This window comes from Pongo abelii, chromosome 7, assembly GCF_028885655.2.
Source record: "Pongo abelii isolate AG06213 chromosome 7, NHGRI_mPonAbe1-v2.0_pri, whole genome shotgun sequence".
NCBI lineage: Eukaryota > Metazoa > Chordata > Mammalia > Primates > Hominidae > Pongo > Pongo abelii.
The window spans coordinates 4,082,647-4,106,929 of NC_071992.2; the positions used below are offsets into that span (position 1 = coordinate 4,082,647).

The window sequence follows — 24,283 nt, forward strand, 5'->3', positions numbered from 1 at the left end:
ATGATTTAGGGATTGGGGATTTTTATCTTCAACAAATTTTCTTTTTAAAAAGTTTTTGTAAAAATTTTAATGGGAACAATGTGAATAAATAAATGGAAATAATTAAGAATTAGAATAGTTTCTTCTAGTTGCAAACACTAACAAATGCAAAATGGAGATAGTATTATAAATCCATCAGCAATTTTATTAAAAAATCAAAAAAACTTGTAAATTGTAAAATACTGATGGAACTGTTGGTAGGTCTATGCAAAGATTTAAGACACAGACAAAAAAATTTCCAAAATACAGTAATTCAGTGTTTGAGAAAAACTAATTTAAAAGCAAATTAGTTCAACCCAATGTCATTTCTGCCAATTTCATTTTAACTAAATTTTTAACCAGTTTGCCTGAAGATTATGCATGTCCCTTTGTGACTCCCACAAGTGATGAACACACATGAAGAATTTAGTAAATACCTATTGAGTTGACATAAACTCCACTTTTAATTCTCTGTATTTCCTGAGCCATTTGCACTCTTTCCCATAGATGCTTCAAGAAAGCAATACTTATTTAGGTGATGGGAATTCTGCGCCCAGTGCAGACATTTGGTAATGTGAAAGGATTTCTTGAAAGAGCTCTGGGCATAGTTCTTTCCTCCATGGCAGGTTTCCACCAGACCTCATGAAGCCAAGTTTGTACATCAGGGCTTGAAACTTGAAACATAGGCTGCCATTCTAAATATGCACACGAAAATTCCCTCCGTAACACTTAATTTGGCAAGTACATATGGTCACAATTCAGTGACTTAATTGGGCTATCACATCAAACCTTTAACCCAGCTGTTTCAATGATTAAGTGTATGTCATATTAAATATCTTTCCAAAAGAAAAGTGAAAGCATGATACTACAATAAAATACAACATTAATATTCATTACTACATGGGACAAGGCTATCGAAAAGAAGTTTGAAATTCATCAAAGGAACAGCAGCATTTTTAACAGCATGTGTACAATCAGTGGACTTTCATGAGGCACATTCATTTGGAATCTGGGTCCCTTAGGGTTTCTCTCCATTTCTTTACACTTTGCCTCTGCAGTAGTCTCCTGGTAGCTTAAGGAAATATAACTCCAAATTCCTTCATGATGTGCACTTGCTATGTAAACCAACGATATCAAATGTGTTTGCTTTGGACTATTTGCTGCTGAAAGCTCTTCACCCCACTCTCTCTCCTGGCTTTGGGAAGGATTAGAAAAATCTGATTATATAATTTTCAGGATCACATTAAAAAATCAGATTTCCAAATCTTTAAACCTGACATTTCTTCTCTTTACTGGCTCTCTGAATGCGGGCCAATCTGTAAAAGGAGAAGGTGCTGAGAAAGCATTTATGACAAAAGCAATGAGGACCTCCCAGGAGGTGGCAGTCATTGAATGCCTTCTACTTTCAAAAAGTCTCATTCTCCAGGAGGAGGAATGACAGTGAAAGAGAAGAACCTCATAGAAAGCATTACTATGGGACGTAATAGGAACTGGCTGAGAAGAACTCAATGAGGAAGTGAGCTGTAAATACACTTAAAGGTGGAAAAGGGCAAGATTTGGCCAAATAAGAAACACAAATTGATGTAGGGGAAGTCGTTGTGGCAAGCATTTATAGAAAAGTATACAGCACAGTGAGTTACAGTCATCAGATCTGGCATCAGATGGATTTGGGTTTCTGCTCCAGAAACTCATTTTGTAACATTGGACGAATTACTAAGATCTTAGTTTCCACATCTTAGAAAGGGGAATGAAAAAGTAAAACTTACTCATGGGTTTATCATAGAAAATTGTAAAAAGATATCACAAATAAAACATCAGGGCACTCGGTACAGGTTAAGTGCTCCATACATGTCAGGACTGTTAAATTTATTTTCCCAATTCTAAAGCACCATGCAAATGTTAGGGAAATAATATAATTTTCAAAGTATACAGAGATTTTAACATATCCCAATTTCAGAAATAATATTTTTAAAGGGTATCAGAGTCAAGGCTATTATTAAAATGCTAGCATAGGTGTAACGGAAGTAAAGGAGAAGGACATCCTAGTTTTTCATTTAGCAATATTAATTCTACTTCATTATTTCTGCCTTATCATAATAATAACTGGAAATACTTGTACAACACACACTATGTGCTAGACACTGTTCCAAGTAGTTTATATATATTAAGAATATATATCAGTAAGTACTATTATTATGCCCATTTTAAACAAACAAACAAACAAACAAAAACATGTTGCAGGGAGATCAAGTAACTTCCATGACACATAACTATTAAGAATTGGTGGAAGAGCTTGCAGATGATGGATTCAGAATCTCTACTTGCAAGAATGACAAAAACTCTTTCATATGAAAATGTGGCTCACATCAAAGGAGATGATGATAAAGTGTGAATAGATCTACAGTGTTCACAATGGAGCTTTGTTATAATAACATGGATATATGGATTGGGGAGACTTACAATGTTTTCTTAGGTAGAACTGAGGGCACAACTATAACACAGTTTTAAAAAAAATGTTTCAAGCTCTCCAGGCAAATTCATATAATAGCAAAAACACTGCAGGAGATACTGCAGCAAAGTCAAAAACAAGGTAAGTGACTAGTTGGCAAATGGATTTGAAACCTATAGACTGGATTTTCAAAAGATTTTGAATAGCACGTGAAAGACTTTAGCAGCTCTGGACAATCGAAAAAATAAAAATGCTATTGCAAAATGATCTTGACTATGTAAATGGCTTTTGAGAAACATCATGAATATTTGCTAGTGTGAATTATTAAATAATCTTATGGTCTTACATTTTGACTTCACTAGTTAATCCTCATGTGGTCCTATATTTTCTTTCTTTCCTTTTTTTTTTTTTTTTTTTTTGAGACAGAGTCTAGCTCTGTCTCCCAGGCTGGAGTGCAGTGGCGCGATCTCAGCTCACTGCAAGCTCCGCCTCCCAGGTTCCCGCCATTCTCCTGCCTCGGCCTCCCGAGTAGCTGGGACTACAGGCGCCCACCACCACGCCTGGCTAATTTTTTTGTATTTTTAGTAGAGACAGGTTTTCACCGTGTTAGCCAGGATGGTCTCTACCTCCTGACCTCGTGATCCTCCCGCCTCGGCCTCCCAAAGTGCTGGGATTACATGCATGAGCCACTGCGCCCGGCCGGGCCTTTGCCATTTGAAACACTAGAAGAATTAATCCCTATATAAATTTTTGCAAAACTATGACAAGAATTGTTAAATGCAAATCAAGCCTACTACTAAGAAAAAAGCAACATCTTTCGTGCCTCAACCTACATCCAGCCTTAAAAATTAGTGTAAGGATCAAACTGTTCCAAAAATACTCAACCAAAACCCAGAGAAAGAATGTTCAAGAATATTTATGGGAATGCAAAAATATTCAGCACCTGTCAAAGTGAGATTCACAGTGTCTGGCATCCAATCAAAAAGTAATAAGCGTGCAAAAATGTAAGAAGATATCCATAATAAGAAGAAAACTCAATCAATGAAAAATGAGCCAGAAATAAAACAGAATTTTGAATCATTGAACATCAACATTAAAACTGTTATTAGAATTGTATGCCCTGTTCTCAATCAGGTGATGATGGAACATGTTATCTTGAGACATGGAAAATGTAAAAAAAAAAAAAACAAAAACCCAGATTGAACATCTAGAGTTAAAACCATCTGAGATTCAAAAATCAATGGATGTACTTTAGGCTCTATGGTACATGTGTGCAACGTGCAGGTAAGTTACATATGTATACATGTGCCATGCTGGTGCGCTGCACCAATAATAAGAAGAAGAAGAAGAAAAAGAAAAAAAGAAAAAAAAAAAAGAAGTTAAAAAAAAAAAAGTGGTTTGAAGTTCCATGTATCTAAAAATGAACCTAATCTCTCTCCAGCTATTTAAAGTAGATATGTGATAAATACTCTCTTTGTCAAAAAAATAAACAAATGAATGAATGAGCAAATGCTAGGGAGCTAAGAATGGCTGATTAAATTAACAGAGATTGGGCTGCTTTTTAGAAAAAACATTCCACCACATTGGCCTGATGTTATTTGGTATACACAGTAAGGTACAGTATGCATTACTAACCTCATTAAGTTCCAAATAAAACTCTATACTTTACACCAAAAAAAAAAAAAAAAAAAAATCAATGGATGTTATAAGGTAGAATAGATACAGCAGAAGGTAACATTAATGAACATGTAGAGATAGCAAGATAAAGTATTTAAAATGAAACATAAAAGAAAAAAGAAAGATTTCCAAACAAAAACAAAACAAAACTAAGAGCACAGAGAATCAATGACCTATGGGACATCTCCAAGTAGACATACGTGTGTAATTAAAGTCACTGAAGGCAGGGAACACAAAGAGGGACAGAAAAAAAAAAAAAAAAGCAAACCAATTACCTAAAAACTTCAAAATTTACTAAAACAGTGAACTCATAAATACAAAAAGTTCAATAAGTGCAAAATGCAAACAACATGGAGAGCACCATATCACACATGTCAAAATCAAGTTGCCTAAATACAGCAATGAAGAAAAAATCTTTAAAGTATCTCTAGTAGTGGGGGTAGGAGTAAGGTTCCGTAGAGAGAGACAAAGATAAAGGGTCCAGTTGATGCCTCTTCAGAAAGAATGAAATCAAGGAGAGATTCAGCAACTTTTAGAAAGTACTGAAATAACGAATAAGCAAAACAACCCTCAATCTAAATAAATTTATACGGCAAAAATATTTTGCAAAATCACAGGGTAGAGAAACAAGTTCAGACATGTGAAAACTGAAAGTCCGTCACTAGCAGGCCCATAGCACAAGGAATATTAAAATGAGTCATTCCAGCGCAAGGAAATAGCATAGTAAGGAATGTCAAGCACCAGGAATGATACCCGTATGGGGAATTATAAAATATATTTTATTTTAAAAATCTGTTTAAAACACTATTAGCTGTTAAAAGCTAAATAATATCTATTTTAGGTTTCTAACATATGTAGAAGTGACAGAAATGACAGAAATACCACAGAGGCTGGGTAAGAAGAAAGGAGAGTACATTGCTGTATCTTTGCTATACAATAGGTGAAGTGGTACAACATATTTAAAAAAAAAAAAAAAAAAAAGCAGGCCGGGCACCGTGGCTCATGCCTATAATCCCAGTACTTTGGGAGGCTGAGGCGGGAAGATTATGAGTTCAGGAGTTCAAGACCAATCTGGCCAACAGAGTGACAACCCGTCTCTACCAGATATGGAAAAAAAAAAAAATTAGCTGGGTGTGGTGACCTGCACCTGTAGTCCGAGCTACTTGGGAGGTTGAGGCAGGAGAATCGCTTGAACCTGGGAGGCAGAGAGTGCAGTGAGCAGAAATTGCACCACCTCACTTCCAGCCTGGGTGACACAGTGAGACTCTGTCTAAAAAACAAAACAAAACAAAACAAACAATCAAAAAAGTAGCAGTATAACATCACAGTAGATTATGGTAGACCGCTATAGTCTAAAGTCACCACTAAAATAGCAAAGACAAATGTTACAGCTATTAAGCTAGCACAGGAGATAAAACGAATCACAGAAAGTACCCAATCCAACAAAAGGAAAACATAAAAAGAAGGGGAAAAAAGAAAATGAATGACCAATATGAAGCAAACTGTAAGGTGGTAAAATTAAATACAGCCATACCAATAAACATAGGAAGCGTAAATGACATGAACCTCACAGTTGCAAGGTGGACATCATGATACTGGATGAAAAATACAACCGGTGTTGTCTTCAAGAAAAAGTATTTTAAATATGAACAGACAAATAGATAACAGTAAAATAATGAGAAAAGACAAATAGCTTTATGTGTGCTGCTGTCTGGCCGCCTTGAAGGGGAAATCAATGTAGACTAGCCAAACTGGAATTTCAAAAGACCAAATGCATTTTTTAATTCTAAGAGTGGCAGTTCCTGGGTGAAACTATACATTTATTTCAGTGTTCTGAATTAGAGATTCAATTACCTTAAAATAAGGCTTATTACTAATAGATACTATTGATACCTTGCTGAGCTTCTGTTTCAAATGCTGGAACGCTTTATATATGGTATTTCAAACCTTACACATCTCCAAATGAGGCATCATTATTCCAATTTCCTGTATAAAGATGATGAGACCCAGAGAGGCTAAGCAACTCAGTTAAGATAACAGAGATAAACCTGCATCTGTATAGACCTATGATATTTACACCACACCATACTGTTGCAATTGTGTTGATATAATTGAAATGCTTTTAAATGTAACAGTAATGTTAGAAAGAAATAATTTTGGCATAGTTTAATTTAAAAAAAGCTGACTAATTAGGAGACTGGGGCTCCTGACTTTTCTTGCCCATTGCTTGTCTCTGTCATATTATTTGATATTATATTTTCTGGCTCACATGTTCTTATCTTAACAGTAAGAAAGAAGATGAGAGTTGGGGTGGACTCATTCATTCTAAAAGCTGAGGAATCTGCACAATAACTGCTGTTTCCAATACATGTCACTTATTTTCTCATACTTCCTTATTGCAAATTAAAAAATACAAAAATGGCAAAGGAAAAACAGAGAAATCATCTCTGAAAATTAATGCAAAATTTAAAAATAAGACAATGCAATTCTGTTTACTATTTACTTATTAGAACCTTGTCTTAATAAGCTAAAGGCAATCTCAGTCTACTCTGTGTCATTCGAAGCTCTAAAATTCTTTACCATAAAAGACACTTAACTCGATCTAACTGGAGGGTCACATCTCGGGGGCCAGCAACCCCTCCAGAGGGAGGAAGGAGAGTCAGGAGGATCAGGACACTTCATTCCATCTGTGATTCTACCATGGCAGAGCTTGGTCACTGGAAGGATAATTAAATCCAGGTCTCATTTTCTTCTCTTGTGCAATGAGAAGAGACATAGCGCACCCTAGATGCATAACACCCTGGGCGTGTACAACCCTGGCTACCTACCATCCTGGCTGTGTACCACCCTGGCCACCTACAATCCTGGCTGCGTACAACCCTGGACGCATAGCACCCTGGACACGTATCACCCTGCATGTGTACCACCCTGGTCATGTACCAGCCTGGGCTTGTACAACCCTGGGCATGTACCACCCTGGCCACATAGCACCTTAGCCGTGTAGCAACCTGGATGTGAACCATCCTGGACGAGTAGCACCCCGGGCTTGTACCATGCTGGGGACTGCACCACCCTGGACTTTGCAGCCCTCAGGCCCAGATTGACTTCTCCCATGAAAAGTTAAATTTAAAAAAATGTCCCCATGGCATCTGAGAGTAATTATATTCAACATCTTGTTCACAGAGGTGTTTCTACTTCCTGTGTTATAATTGCAGTGTTATGCCTGAAACTTCCAGGTTTACAAAGCTGATTTACAGGAAAGCCTTGCACCCAACGTATGGTGTGGAGGCCACAGATGGAGCACAGGGAGACACTGAGCATGGCAGTCACCACCTGTGCCCTCCCATCTGCAGCTGCCACGCACTGGTGGGAGCAGGCACCGGGTGGTGGGGTGCTCGTCTCTGAGGAACCCACAATGTGGGCAGCAGTTGTCCCATTAATGAGCTTAGGATCAGAATGGAGATAAAGCCTCTCATTTCTTCCCGCATATACTAAAGGAATTCTGTCCTTGTAGGGTTAGGCAGGTAAAATGAACATCAGTTGGGTATGATATGAGCAGATGAATGGTTCCAAGGATGCTGTCATTTAAAACAGTGCTGCATTACCGATCATGAATGACAAGTGGCTGCAGCAGTAGAAATGACTGCTGAGAACATGGGAAGGGCCACTGGTGCTGGGGTCAGAACACTGTGCCGAGCTGGGGAAGACCAGATCCGGGGACATCATGGGGCCCCGTGGGCAGCAGATGCTGTTACAGCTCAGAAAGAGGATGTGCAATGCTTTAGAATGAAAGAAACTCAAGAATGTTCCTGCTATTAGCTGCAACATAGAAAAGGGGAAATTAACTTGAGAAGGTGGCTTGTAGTAGAAATAATTTTAAGTAGAGAACCTAACAGTCAAAGCAGTAACCATAAGATTAAAAGACTAAAATAAAACGTGTGAACCCAAGCAAACTTTGAAACACAAAGACTAAATTACAGACATTAAAGCTATTTCCAGACATTGTGAGACACGGCTTCTCAGCATCTTCATCATCCCCTTTTTCTTTCAGACTCTAGGCACTGCGTTATTTTTTTTTTTTAATTAGGATTTTTATGTCTATGCTCGTGAACACACACAGGTATTATATATTTTCTGGAAAAATACATCTAAGTCATTCAAATCAAAGTATAATAGATTCCTGTAAAGTGGATATAATTCAAAATAATGGTTCTACAATTGTATTCAAATATAAAATTTAGGACTTATGCAGATTAGATTTTAAAATCGGTTCTTCCAATTTATATATACATTATATAACATATAATGATGTATTGTATATCTGATATATGTCTGATATATATGTATTATATATCATATAAATTTATATACACATGCAATTTATATGTGTATGTGCGCGTGTGTGTAGAAAATAATAAAAGCATTTTAACAGTATAAAGGTCATGTGGCATTATCTTTTATTTCTAATTATTGAATTCTTGGCTGTTTCTCAGTCTAACACTAGTTATTTCTCTTCTTTGTCCTGGAAGTTAGCTTCTAAAAATAGTCTCAACGTTATGATTAAAAACAGTTTAATTTACTAGGCATTGGTATATTACGAATCCATGATTTTCATATTCATTCAAACCTAAATGTGCTTTCTGTTATTGAATTCACATAAATAGCTCAAGCTTCATGAAAAGAGTCTTTTGGAAAGAATAAAGCATGTTTTGTGGTTGCTGTTGCCTTACAGGTCCTGTATTCAACTCTGTACATAGTATAACTGTAGGCTTCCAGGTATTTTTGTTTAATTTCTGAAGACCTACTGTTGATTGTTGAGTCTTGATAATTCCATCATAACAGAGAACAAGTGTGCAGATAGGATATACACTGTGAAGGTTTATTTCCATTTGATTTTAAAAGGATGTAAATGTTATTTAAATGACCTAATAATTTAAACTTTTTTTTTTGTTTCCCCCGTAACACACACACATATTGTAATTAATGTTCAGCCTGGGGAGCAAGTGAACTAACAATTATTGAACTCTAAGCGCTAGGCACTTCATGTATTATTTCCCTGAATTCTTGCAGGAGCCCCACAGAGAATGTGACCATGAGGCTATCTAAAAATGGGCAGAGAGAGGCTTATGGCCAAGATGGAAATTGATTCCTAACTCCACCTTTGTCTCAGATCTCATGCTCTTTTCTTTCCAGAACCCTCCCTGATGCATTACTTAGCCATATAGGGTTGTGACATAGAGGGAACAGCTGGAGTCCAAATGAATACAGAATTAAATGTGGTCTTTAAAAATGGTCTCTATGGCATTGAAGCTGTGGCTTCAATGGAAGCTGTGGCTGAAGCCAGAGCAGCCTGCGACTGTTTGGTGACCCTGACGTATCTGACCTGTGCTGGGCCAGATGCTCTGTAGTAACTCATCCATATTTCAGTCTGACTCTAGGGCTCATCAAAGTCATCTAACTGGTAGGCAAGTGTTTTGGAGTGGGAGGAAGGGAGGAAGGAGAGAGACATAAAGTGGAATATTCTGAACACAAAATGATCTTCTACCCAAAGCCCTTGGGAATGGTCCTGTTCATGGAATAGGAACAATCTTGGAAGCTCAGGAAATACTGTGGAAAAAATAAATTCAAATTGAAGTGGCATTTTTCCCAGGGAATTCTGAAGAATCATTATAGCTAACTCAGATTAGGAGTAGCATGAATACAGGGAAGGCAACATTGTGACATGTCATTCATTCATTCATTCAACAAATATTTATAGAATGCAAATTATGTTGAATATGTACTGAATGCATATTATGTGTGGAATATTTTTGAAGGCACTAGGAATTCAATATCTCCCTCAGTGAGTATGTTTGGGACATGCAGAGAGAAGAAAGACAATAAAAAATAAATAAAATTTCTAACAGGTCAGCTGATTTTGAATGATATGGAGAAAAATAAATCAAGAGAAAATGATATTTTTTGATAGGAATAGGTAGGGAATGCAATTTTACATTAGGTGGTCAGGAAACACCTCAATAAGAAAGTGGCATTGAAAAAAAAATATGAGGTAGAGGATCAGATCTAATTAGTAATATTTACATCACTGAGCCTTTAGTTTGATTTTGTGTAGTAGTATAAAAATTAGGATTGTTTTCCCAAAAATATAATATCATGTTGAGTCCTTAGGCCTTGTTTCTTTTCATCCTGAGAGCTTTATCTCTTTGTATGAGAGATCAAACCCTTTGCCCACTAAAATGAGATATAGCATTACTTCTTTTCCAAATATTTTGCGCATTCCTAATTGATAAGTATTTCAGGGTAGACCCAGACTGATTTCTGAACACACTTGCCTAAGGTGAAAAGAATGTGTACAGTCAGACTTTGTTTTGGTTCTTTTTGCTGTATGGATGTTTTTATATCGAATAACCTATAGCCCTTTGTTATTAGTCACTGAGATTAGAATGAAAGTCACACCTACACATTTTTACACTAATTATGAACATAAGATTGAGCTGGTTACACAAAGAGGGGAGTCTTTCATTTATTCAATAACTTATTTTAATTACACTCTTAATAACAACAGCTAACACAGACAGTGCTTCCCAGGCGAAGCACTGTGTACATATTTCAATTTATGAACATGAACTCTCCTGTTTTCCCAACAAGATTCTGCAGTAGCTACTATTATCCCCATTTTAAAGATGAACAAACCAGGGCAGAAAAGTTAAGGAACATCCCTCAGGTTTATAAACCAAGTAAAGGGGAGAACCAGGATTTGACCTGAGGTTGTGTGGTTCCAGAGTTTGTATACAAACAGCACACACCAAACAGGTAATTCTTAAATAATTTCTGGGTGTCAATCTGACTTCCAACCACAGAGGGGAGTGGATTGGATCAATGTGCTTCCTTCCACACACATTTGTGTGCCTTTATTAATACATACATGCATATCTATAGAACTGTATAAAATGCATAGCTCTGTATATCTGTGTTACATGAATGTTATTATACAGCATATGTAGTCACAAGCTTTATTCACTCAACAATACACCATAGAAGCCTGTGTTCAGTACAGATAGATCAAGTTCATTTTTATAGCTGCTACATACAAAAATAGTCTATTTCCCAATTTTTCCAATTTCAAATGCTGCAAATATTTCTACTATAAATCTGTCCTATAAATGTGTGTGAATTTCTCTAAGGTTGACACAAAGAGATGATGTTAATGATCATCTTTTCAAGACTCACTACCCATCTCAACAACTCTCAAAACAGTCCTTTCGTGGTTAGGAATTAATTGGCTCCATTTTTTTCTATCCTGCTCGCTCTATATTCTTTATTTTTATGGCTATTCTTTCTTATTCCTCTATTGAAGTTTAATTGTAACATCAAAGACTCTATCTTAGGTATTGCCTGTTTCTCTATCTATTCTGATACCATATGTAGACTTCTCTGGCATCACTGGCATTTTGTATGAAATAATTATTTGCTGTGGAGATTGTGTGGCTGTAGGACATTTTGCAACATCTCTGGCCTCTCTCCACTAGATGCCATAGCACTTCAAGCTCCTTGAATTCTAACAATCAAAAATCTCTGCAGACATTGCCAAATGTGATCTGGGGAGAAAAATTACCCCCAGCTCAAAAAACTACTGCCTACGCGATGTCACCCAGTCCCTGGCATTCAAATACCATGCATATTTGAATCCTCTTTTTGAATAAGATTTGAATATACACTTTGGTCTCCAGTGCCAACCTCTTACCTGACTTCTAGATTTTTATACCCAACTACTACCTGCTCTGTCTTTTTTATTTAGGGTTTAGTATTTCATTGGTCTGTAAGTTGCATAAAATAACATTATATTTACTAATCAACAAGCATAGGTATAGATATTTTTATGAATTCTTAATAAATTTTTAAATTTAGACTATTTTAAAAATTTGTTTTAAAGTGTAAAAATAGTAGAGAATCTCCATAAATGGCCACAGCCAGTTTTCCTTACTATTAGCATCTTAGCTTTGCAGGGAACTTTCTTACAATCAGTGGACAAATTTTGGTATGTTCTGCTTCACTCAAGTCTGATTCAATTATCTTAGGTTTTACCTAATGTTCACTTTCTGTTTCAGGAATCCATTCAGGATACCACACTGCATTTATGTGCCATTCCTCTTTAGGAGTCTCCTGGCGGGGGCAGCTTCTCAGACCTCCCTTGTTTTAAAGGCCTTGATGATTTTCAGAAGTTGCGGCCAGATGTTCTGTGGAACGTCCCTCCTGTGGAATTTGTCTGGTGTCTTCTCACAATGCACCAGGTTATGGGTTGTTGGGAAGATCACAGAGGTAAAGAACCCTTCTTGTCGCAGCATGCCAGGGACACGCACCATCAATGGGACTTACACTCTGGATGTTGACCTGATCACTTGGCTGGGGTCGTGTTTGTCAGTTTCTCCACCTAAAGTTAGGTGTTTTTCTTTCCTTGCAGCCTATACTCTTTGGAAGGGAGGAACTACGAGCAGCACAACTTAAGGAATAAGAAATGAGGCTAGTTATACACAGAGCACCCGGAATAAGAAATGAGGCTAGTTATACACAGAGCACCCACTAAAGTAATTAATCAAGAGCAGAGATTCTATAAACTTTTTTAATTTTTAATTTTTTAAAATTTTAATTTTTGTTTTTTGCATATATACATAATTATGGGGTACATATTTTCATACAGGCATACAATGCATTTTAATTGCATCAGAGTAAATGGGGTATCCATCATCCTGGAGGGGTAAATCTTCAAGCATTTATTCCTCATGTTACAAACAATCCAATCACACTATTTTAATTATTTTAAAATGTACAATTAAATTATTGCTTACAAGAGTCATCCTGTGGTGCTATCAAATACTAGATCTTATTCATTCTATTTTTTTGTACCCATTACCCATCCCCACTTCCATCCCAGCCCCAACCTCAAAAACTATTTAGTGAGTAAATGAATTAAGTCACTAAACTATAAATGCCCTAATTGACCAAGGGTATAAAATTCAGAGTCCCTGAAAAGTTGAATTTACCATCTTTATCTCAAGTGCCAATTTTTAACATTTTAGAGAAGATTCTGGATCTGAAAGGGAATTTCTAATACTCCCAGATTAAATATAAGCCTACCTTTATGTGAGTCTTGAATTGACCTATATTCCCATCCATGATAAGGACTCACTTGTTTGGAGAAAGGCTGCAGATGGAGGAGGAGTGACATGCCCTACTTTTAAGGAGGGAGGAGCTAGAAAACCCACTGCAACATGATGCTTGAAATCCTCTCTGGCTTTGTTTTGAAGCGCACTGCCCTGAGTTACAGCATCTTTATTGAAAGGGAGAACCAGGAAAAAGAAAAGAAAAGAAAAAAGACCAGGAGTAGAAAGGAGAAATGGCAGCACAATCCCTGCTGGGAATCTCTGCTAAGAGCACAGCCTCCCAGGGACTAAGCCTGTGGGAACAATGCCAAGCTTCCTGCATTTCTTCAACAGTTTTACAAAGACTGCACAAAAGCTCATCTAAGTTTTGAAGACTCAAAAAAAAAAAAAAAGATATGTCCAAGTAAAGCCAGACTCCGCAGCTTCTTTCAATGTTGGCATGATCCCAGAGGGCTGATCCAACTCAGTAGCATAATGTAGTTAAATCAGACCGCAAGGTTGAAAACGCTTTGGCAGAAATCAAAGCGCCCTACACATATAAATTGAATGCACCATTGTTGTTATTCTGGGTTTCCGTGACCTAGCACAAAATGCAACTTCGAATGAGCAGAGAAAAGCAACTCCAACAATCAAACAAACCGCTGTCAACGTCCTCAGAAGTGCTAAGTGCACAGCGACGCTTGTAGGTTTCTGTGGGGCTCTAGAAAAGTCTGCTAAAATGGTGAGCAGGATAAATTTTCTGTACCGATCAAGGCCAATTTATTTTCCAAAAATCAACAGAGAAGGCAAGGAGGGATTAAAGAAAGGCAAAGAAACACCACTGCTGGTTTTGGTGGGGCTCCAAGTGTCCCAGCTGTGATGGACACCATACAATACTGACAGTTTTCTTTTCTTTCTTTCTTTTTCTTTCTTTCGAGACAGTGTTTCACTCTTGTTGCCCAGGCTGGAGTGCAACGGTGTGATCTCGGCTCACTGCAACCTCTGTCTCCCTCTGTCATATACGGGTTCAAGGGATTATACGGCCTCAGCCTCCCAAGTAGCTGGGACTAAATACCCAGCTAATTTCTGTATTTTTAAAAATAGAGACAGGGTTTCACCATGTTGGTCAGGTTGGTCTTGAACTCCTGACCTTAAGTGATCCACCCACCTTGGCCTCCCAAAGTGCTGGGGTTACAGGTATGAGTCACCATGCCCAGCCAGTACTGCAGGGTTTCTGAGAGGGTGGCAGTCCAGACGGGGCACAGCCTGCCACTTGGCAAAAGATTAGAGAAGAATGCTGACATTTAATGAGTAATTATGATATGCACAAGGAGTATACTGATAACACTCATGTGTATGCTATTTTCATATATTATAATTGGAAAAGATCTATTTCTCCAAGTTCCGTATTGGAGATCCCAAATACCTTGTAGTGAGGGGTGGTTTTGCCCACTGCAAGATGGATAATCTTTACCCAGGGTCGGGGTGCAGTGGGATACCAGCATCTCCAAATTTAGTTTGCTAGAACGTCAATGCATCAAATTTGAGGAAGCAAGCTGAGAAAAATACGAAATTCTTGCCTTTCCCTCCATATAATTTAAGTATTTCGACCAGTATTTCAACCTAGGCATCTCCTTTGGAAAAGAATTCTGACAGAAGGAATCATCCCATAATAAGTAAGGTATATATATTTGCTATTAATGTTATAAATATTTTGCTCATCACCACATGATAGAATAACAAGTTCAAAAAAAAAGAAAGGATTATCTGAGGACCCACCCTGGAACCCACTCCCAGATACTCTAACTCTGCAGACTTGAGGCAGAGCCTAGGTAAACCCCTCTCCATCTCCCATACCACACTGATTCCAATGCAGTAGTTCACAGACCACAATGCCAGACGCACTGAACTAGGAGCAGAGAGAAGTGGCTAACGAGGGTCTGAGAGGCAGAACTGGACCCAGAACCTGAGGGTCCCCTTGTTCTCTACTAAAGAAGTGGCCTTATTCTTTAGCAAAGGGAAACAATTGGTACCTCTAACCAGAGGAATCCTTGGGCGGCTGTGTGGTGAAAGACTGATTGGAATAAGAAGGGGCTGATAGGAGGACCCCTGGCCCAGGAAGCTTCTCCATGGGTCCAGTGTACAGTTAGTGAAATCTGAACTACAGGTGCAAATTTGAAGCCTGAAAACATAACGTTATTAAAAAGTCTCTAGCAACAGCACCATGTGTTTAGAACTTAGACTAACAAGATTTATTCAAAGGAAAGTATTTTGTCACTGACAGCGCTTAGCATTGCGAATGCATGAGGATAATAAAAATCAGACTGACCTTTAGTTAGTTTTATTATTATTCTAAATTCTCTGCAGACAGTGTGCGCACTGACTGCCTCTACATTGGTGTGAATAGCTCCCACCACCTGCTTTTTATCATGGTCCTGGTGGGGAACCCTACTGAAGTTCAAGGTTTTGGCCAATGTATACATTCTTAAAACACCACCACAATCAAAATATGAAACACTTTTGTTATCTCAAGTGGTTTTCTCTGACCTTGTGAGCTGGTCCTTAATCTCCACTCCTGCTCTTAGCAACCTCTGATCTCCTTTCTATTACTACAGATTTGATTTGTCTTGTCTAGAGTGTCATATACATGGAAACATACCCCAAAAATAGCAGGTTAAAATCAAACAGCTCATCATGGCAGTAGGAGGAAAATGCTCCTGAACTGGCTTCTTGAATTTCATCTGGATATGATAGCATTTGGGGGCTTACATTAGAGAATAAACCAGTATGTTTTAATGCCTAAAGCTTTACAAAAGTGTTCAGTAGCTTTTACTAGCAGGTTGGTTTATATATTGACTATACCTGAAATTAGTTGCTATAATTATCATAAATAATAATTAAGGGAAAATAAAAATGTATTTATTTAACACATATCTGTTCATTCTTTATTACCCTACATTCAAAAGTATATAAGAATGTTAAGAACCTGAGATGTAATTGTTTTCCCCAGCATGGCCACAGCTTTGCTTAGGAAGTTCACTGAGAGCCAAATGCTGGTCCTATCTCTCTCTGTGGCATTTCGCTACACCAGCTGCTAATGGTCTCTAAGCAGCCATTCTCCGCTTTTTTTTCTGTAAGTACAGAACTCCTCATTACCACCATCAAGATTTCACAGAACACATGGCCATGAGAAGAAATGATTTGGCGCCACCTCTCTTGTAGCTGAACATGGACAAATGATGACTTTGAGAGTTAAGAGGTGATGGGGAAGTGAAGATGTGGTTTCTACTTCACGTTCTCTCCTCTCCTCTCCTCTGGGGAGCTGGGGTAGGAATGTGTGGTTTGAGCTATCTCTGTTGCCTTCATCCCATGTAGGGGATAGCCACCCAAGCCATCTGCCCAAGCTAGGCACCCATCCTACCCCTAAACTCTTGTATGAGAGAGAAGCAAACTTCTTTCTAGCAAGAACCACTGTATTATGGAAGCTTTTGTCATGTCCGTTTCATCTACGCCCTACCTCATCCAATTATCGAACATGCCTGAGACGTCCCTTTTGTGGAGTTCAATGCTCTTTGTGGTATAGTCTAATTGTGGATGTGTATTTAGCTTATTTCCCCATCGGACTATAAAACACATAGGTAATGAACAGATCCTTGCACAATGTCTCATAGGACATTAGCTGAATACATGTGAATTCCTGAGGGTGCACAGAGGAAAATAAACGTTTGGACATTTTGTGATGTGTCATTCTCTGGGGATTGATGGTGACATCTACCTTCAACTGGACAAACAATAATGGAAACAGAAGCTTCTTCCCCATCTATCTAGCCACAGCAGCCCACTGTTTGGAGAGAATGTATTGAAATGTTCTGTGATGTAAAAGCCTATGTCTGCCTGTGCCCTGAGCTCTGGGATTTCTCTTTTAAATCAATAAAGTACAAAGAGACATCAAAAGTTTTCACTTACACTGCTTTTAACAGCATACAAAGAATATCTTATAAATGTGTGTGAAGAAGGCGCCTATTTCACAAACTTACATGAATATACTACATTCAAACAACAGGAGAGAATACTCATGAGATTATTAGTAACACATTTGGTTTGAGCTTTGTGTATTAGATGATAGAAATATGGCCTACTCCAGAAACTGTTTGAAATATGAATTTCTCATATGCAGTCGGGTTAAAACTTCAATTTTCTTATTCAATGGTTAAAAACCATTTTGGACAATAGGATCACTTGCCTCAAATGAATCCAGGTTAAACAATTTTTATATTATTGTTTTTCTCTAGAGAGATGCCAACGTTTCTTTCTCTAATAAATTTTTATAGATTATAAAAATATCCTTTTTATAATTATTGTAAATTTCACAAATTTACTAAGTGATTAATCCAATACATATTTTAAACTCACTAAATATTCCAAAATCAGATCAGCCTTATGAAGAAAAAAATTTAATAAATTATATGAAATACATATGTAAAGCATTTCATATAAATAAGAGTCAAAATCAGCTCAAATTTAATAATGTCAAGAATTTTAATGAATATAAAATATTAATGGAAAATATTAAAACATAAACTAGTCAATGTAATTACAAATGCCACCAAAGTAACAATATACTTTTAAAAATCACCATGTATTAATTAGAGATAAAAACGTGCTGTCATCCGCAACAGATTGACTTGACTAGATACTGTATAAATCAACAAGACTCTTCACCACTTCAAATGACTAATACTGAAGTAGGAGAAGGATTGATTTTACAGTTGATTTTCTTTTTTTACTATGCCAGCTTATTTACACATACCAAAATAGCACTTAGATACAAATGATGAGTCATTAGTATTTAAGCTTTTAAATAAAAATATGTAAATTATACTTAAAATGAAACATACCCTACCTGGGTTTTCCCCTACTAGAAGGCTCTGTTACAGAAAATTGTGCTCTACACAGATTTCCTCCTGGGAAAACTGAACTCAACTGTGAATCTCAATTTGGATATTGGCTTACTTTTTTTTTTTCTTTTTTCTTTTTGAGACAGAGTCTCACTTTGTCACCAAAGCTGCAATACAGTGGCACCATCTTGGCTCACTCCAACCTCTGCCTCCTGGGTTCGACGATTCTCTTGCCTCAGCCTCCCTTGTAGCTGGGATTACAGGTGTGCACCACCACATCTGGCTAATTTTTGTATTTTTTAGTAGAGATGGAGTTTCACCATGTTGGCCTGGCTGGTCTCAAACTCCTGACCTTAGGTGATCCATGCACGTGGGCCTCCCAAAGTGCTGGGATTGTAGGCGTGAGCCACCACGCCCGGCCATATTGGTGAATTTCTAATGATGCTTGTTATTATTTGAGAAGGCAGGAGCTGAGGTTTTAGAATAGAAAAACAAAGGGTACGTCGGAGAAGGAGTGTGGCCTCTGCAATGGTCAACAGTGTGAACGAGTTCCAGGGGAAGGTCATTCTGGGTTTTGGAACTGCCCCAGCCGCCTTAGGGATGGGGCTGCTGGAGGAGGGTCTGCAAAGGAGAAGCGGCGCCTGGCATGAACATAGTTAAGGCCTGAGAAATGCCTGCTCCTCCACATTGGAATTTTAATAAGATGCGCTCAAAGCATCACAGCTATTCATGTTATTCTACTTACGTGGGACCACACAGGACCCTGAGATAAAAAAAGGTAGGAATGGGGCAAGCACTAAAATCAGAAACGCATTGATCATGTAAGGTTAGATGACCAGACAGGAAGAAAACAAAGGCAAAAAATAAAACTCCCTCTAAGCGTTTTTCCCATTTGCAGTAGAAGAAAACAATATAGAAGCTTCTCATTGAAAGTGTGGAGGAAAGAGATAACCTGCTCGTGAGCAAGAAAAGCAAAAAAGAGAATTAATTTCACAATACCCATTGTGATTAATTTATGATGTACAAAATGCCATCTACGTATAATTTGTTTGTTGTATTATTTTGGTTGCTTTCTTATTGAGAATATAAAGATGGGCTCCAGCAGGCTCATCTCATCCCCATTCTTTCCCCTTATGATGGAAAATCCCTTAGCTGCAGTTCTAATATGAGCCCTTTTAGAAACCCAGCCCTGCTGATTAGAGAGGAAAGAGGAGCTGCTCTAAGTTAGACACAGGCATGGAATATTGACTTCACAGAGAGGTATATCTTATCATTCAAGAATTTCTTTAACCAGGAACCACTAAAAATTCAAAGAGACAAAGAAAAGTAGAAGTAAAAATAAAAAATTGAAATGAAGTAAGTACAGAACAGATTAAATCAGCTTCCCAGAACTCTTCCAACCTGTAAAACTTTTATAGCTCCCTGAAAATGTATAAGAAACCAAAGAGGTGGCAAAAGGAGTTTAAATAAAAATTGTAAAATAAGTAGGGAATGTGGGTGAAGCTGAAGTGAAGAAAGTCTACAGAATAATAATCCTCACACTCTTGACTATGGTAAAGTTCTCTGGTCTGGACACTAGAACCTGTTTACCAGACAGATTCTGCAAGGGAGGATGGACTGTGTGGAGAGACTGTTTGGTGATGGTATGAAATATCTTTTTTGATTTTTCAAGTATCTTACATTTGTTCCTTACCAAATTAATTATTCTAATGACTGAGTCACCTCTCTCCATGTTCAATACCTAAAAAGGAGTTCTCCATTTGCAGTTGATTATTTATTTTAAATGATGCTTCACTTTAGAAGAAATATATACTGTATAGATGTAGGTCAGTCTTTCCATGACTTGAGAACTTCTGAGCACACTGGTAAAGTGAATAAATAAGTCAATTATTCATTAATGACTAATGAAAGATTCTTCATCAGCATTATCTTAGTCAGGGGATGCCAAACCCCCTGCTGCCCTGTCTGAGAGCTCAAGGTCTAGGGGGGAGGAGAGCACCCAGGTGGTGAAAATGCAGAGTACCAGCTGCTGTGGTGGAGGCAGGTGCCAGGGGAATGGCAAAGTGTCACAGAGACTGCATGGAGGGGCAGCAGAGGGTCGGTGGAGGCTCATGATATGCACTGATACCAGAAAGACAAAGACGCAAGACTTGCCAAGTGAGGGGAGTGAGGAAAGGCGTTCCAAACTACAGGCCAGGTTCACAGAAGTCTAATTTCCTCAGAGTCATCATGTGATAAATGCTGCAATAAAACCAAAGTTGGCAGGATAGAGCATGTCATGTGGGGACTTCTAAATAATATGGTCCAGGGTAGAAAGTGGCAGAAGAATTTTCATTTGACAATGGCTTTTTCTCAAGCAATAAGAGGGCAATGAGACCAACCAGTTGTACATACATATCCTAGAACTTTCCTAAGAATCTCAGATATCTGACAGAATGTCAGAAACAAATGCACTACATATAAATAAACAATAACCATTCTAAGTGGGGAAATGTATTTCAAATCACCTGTGGCATTGACATCAACACCATTTCCTGAAACATATCCTATAAAAGTTTTAAGTGATACATCCCAGATCTGATCTTAAAGCTGGAGAAACAGCACCTATTAGATTTCAATTCAGTAGTCATGTGCAGAAATATAGCTTCCCTGTGCAAGACCCATGATGGCAAACCCACACTGTCATTATTCCTGATCAGCATTCTCAAATCCAAAAAAAAAAAAAGAAAAGGCAGGTTCTGCGTGCTCTGTAAAATCTGATTGTTCAAACCCAGAATCTGTCTGGCATCACAGATGTCTGACTCTAGGACTTTGTGTGTCAGAATCCTACCAGCCAGGAGAGATGAAAGCATGTACGTAATACTGAAGAGTAAAGTGCAGCAATATTATTGATCATTGCAAAAAAAGATTATTTTATATAAAAAGCTGTTAACAACATCATCCAGATAAAGGAATAAGGAAATAGGTAATCCAGACACTTATTAAGAGATGCTGCTAGTTACATAATTTAGGAAGAAAGGTTGGCTAATGGGGATAAAAATATGAGACAGAAGAAAAACGTTCTAATGTTTGATAGGACTGTAAGCTGACTATAGTTAATAATTTATTGTATATTTCAAAATGCCTGGAAGAGAAGATCTGGAAATGATAAATGTTGACAGTAACGGATATCATAATGATCCTGATTTGATCATTAGACATTGTGTGCATGTTTCAAAATATCACATGTATCCCAGAAATATGTACAGTTATTACAGATAACAAAAAACTAAAAAAGAAAAATTAGTCACTATGTAAAAAATAATTTAAAGATAAAATAAAAATTATGTTTAAAGAAAATGTGTATTAAAAATTTTAATATCAGACAAGTAAACTATATAGATTATAGTATATAATTAAAATATGATTATTAAATGAATACAATGTCCTTATAACAATGCCTGGCATATACCATGTGTTGTATGTGTCTATTAAATAAAACAAAACAAAACTATTGTGTGTGCCACAGTTATACTCCTTAAGAACCAGTCATTAATTTAACCAATATTCCTTGGCACTGACAAGGTGCCACGTACGTTTCCAGTTCCGTGGCTTCCAGCCGTGGACACAGCAGGTACTGCCCCCCTGAGTGGCATTCTAACCAGGAAGGATAAGCACGGACCAGGCATGCTACCTAAGTAAGCAGTCCAGTGCGTTAGAAACGTGAAGTGCTTTTTATTTTGAATCTACATTTTATATCTACTTGTTCACTCAGTTCCACTTAAACCTGCATCTCCCAGGAAATGCTTATCTGAGAGCACTTTGAATCTGGTAAGAAGGAACCAGGAGTAGACTATGACTTTGTCACATCAGCATTTCACACGTAGCTGAAACATCAAATCGTGCACAATGATGTAGGTGATAAATCATCTTTCATCCAGATTTCATTAAATCATAAAGTATTAAACAAAAAGAGAGCGTGTTGGGAAAACGGGAAAGTGGGTGTACCTTAAGAAGCCTCAGATGCTCAACTGACACCAGCTGACAGTGAGGGCTCCTGAGAAGTGCAGAGTGTGAAGCCCATGTGAAATGCCAATCTGCTCTCCTGCAGCTAACGGTCCTAGAAAATTGTTTCTGCTTCTGATGTAAAGTTCAAAGATTTGAGTATGAAAAGTGCAAACTAAAGACATTAGGAGATTTAACCATGGCTCAGATTTGTTTCTGTATCCCAGTGGCTCATTCTCTGATGGAAATACTTGACCTCAGTCTTCCCTTTTAGATCGTGCCATGTTTTATATCCTGCCATGTTCCTGGGCTCCATATGTTGTTTGGTAGCCACCTGCTCTTTTTCACAAATTGTATCACTGTTTAGGGTTTTCTGCAGTTGTTTTCTCTCTAAATGTTGAGAAGGTAGAGAATAAGTAAGCTTCTGAGTCTTTGCCCAAGTTTTAAATTTTCATATATTAAAATTGTAGCTATCTGGAGCTGAATGTGTCTGCAAATGTGAGGCAGGGATAACATCCAAGTGAAGCCTTGCATGAGGGGTGCATCCATGTCAGCGCACAGCCCCTACTTCCATCCTGTCATACAACTGCCATTTCTGAATGTGGCAAGGCCCCCAACACCTATGCCTTCACATACATGGTTTCTATGGTGGTAACACTCTGTATTCTCCCCTCTAACACTGCTGCTACCCTGGCGTGTTAGTCACCCAGAGTATCCGTACTCAACCTTCACAACTCAGATCTCTCAGTACTGCTTTGGAAACAATCCAGTCCATTTAGGATCAGCCTTCCTGTACTCCCAGTGATCTTGTTATTTATATCTATATCATGTCAGTAATGTGATGTAAGTGTAATGTGTTTGTAATGTGTGTGTCTACATGGGTTTCCTCATAGAGTGGTCAATCCCATTGAGAATAGGACCTAGGCTTAAAAAGAAAAAAATCTTACCTCTAGATTTAACGCTGCACATTCACTAACTTTTGTGTCAGTTTTCATCAAATCCACCTAAGTTGTTAAGTTTAAAAAAAAATCTGAAATGATTAAAATGTACTAAAAATTATTGATTATAATTTTACCAAATATAAAAACTGTGAATATTTAAAAATGTCATTTTCTAGTTTATGTTTTTAGATTTTTTAAAAATTACATTTTACTGACACTATTTACACAAAACGCTTCTGACACAAACCATTCATAACTTCTTATGAAAGACAATAGTCCTAAACACATAAACAATTACAACGCAGTTAACATTTCAAGAACCATTGACTCTGTTTGGCAATGCTTCTTCATGCCCCTCAGTAGCACATTGAACTTTTACATCTAACCAGAACAAGGCTAGTGTTCACCAAAGTCATGTATAGTTAGTAAAAGTTTATGGTCCTACAGTCTTCAAAATTTTTCATTTTGTAAAACTTCTAGAGAATAATTTAATCAATATAATAGGAAATTCGGCTTTTCTTTTACTGAATGTACGTTAGCTATACAAAGGTCATGACATTGATTCAAAGTGAAGTTACAGTATCAAGAAACTGTATGTTTCTTGATAGTAGCTAATCTTTTTTTTCACTGCCAAAACATGTACTCTTGCTCAAATGCTATGTAAGGTAGAACTCATGAATGAAGCTCATGAAACAAGGCCAGGTAATGCCTCTTAGCCATGACCCTATCAACTTCCGGAAGATCAAAAGTAGGAACACCGCATGTACCTGTGCTAGGTTATGTAAAAATAGGCTCTGTCACCAAACACATAAATGCTAAATATTTAGGGGAACGACAGCAAATAAGAATTCCAGAAAATAACTGTACTGCTTGAGGAGTTTTCTTTTTTTGGAATATATTTTAAAACACACACACCCAAAGTTCTCCTTCACTGTCTTCCATAAGAAAGAGTGCTCAAAGAAGAACAAAGTGGCCCATGGAAGAATGAGAATTAGAGAAATTTGACAAATAATTGATGCTCCTCCAATTTGGGTGAAAAATAAAACAGGGGAAGCAGACCCTTCTCCATGAATATCCTTGGATGAAGTCAGAAGGAACCCTAAGAAAGGAATGGGAAAGCCAGGAACAGGTGGCTCATTTACATAACAATGAAACAGTTCTGAGCTTCCCCTCCTG

General features: G+C 37.6%; 1 protein-coding gene across 1 annotated transcript in view; it reads right to left on the reverse strand.

Moving 5' to 3' along the window:
• CSMD1 (CUB and Sushi multiple domains 1) overlaps window positions 1-24,283 on the reverse strand; it is a 2,063,616-nt gene that overhangs the window by 1,121,323 nt on the left and 918,010 nt on the right. The window lies entirely within an intron of this gene.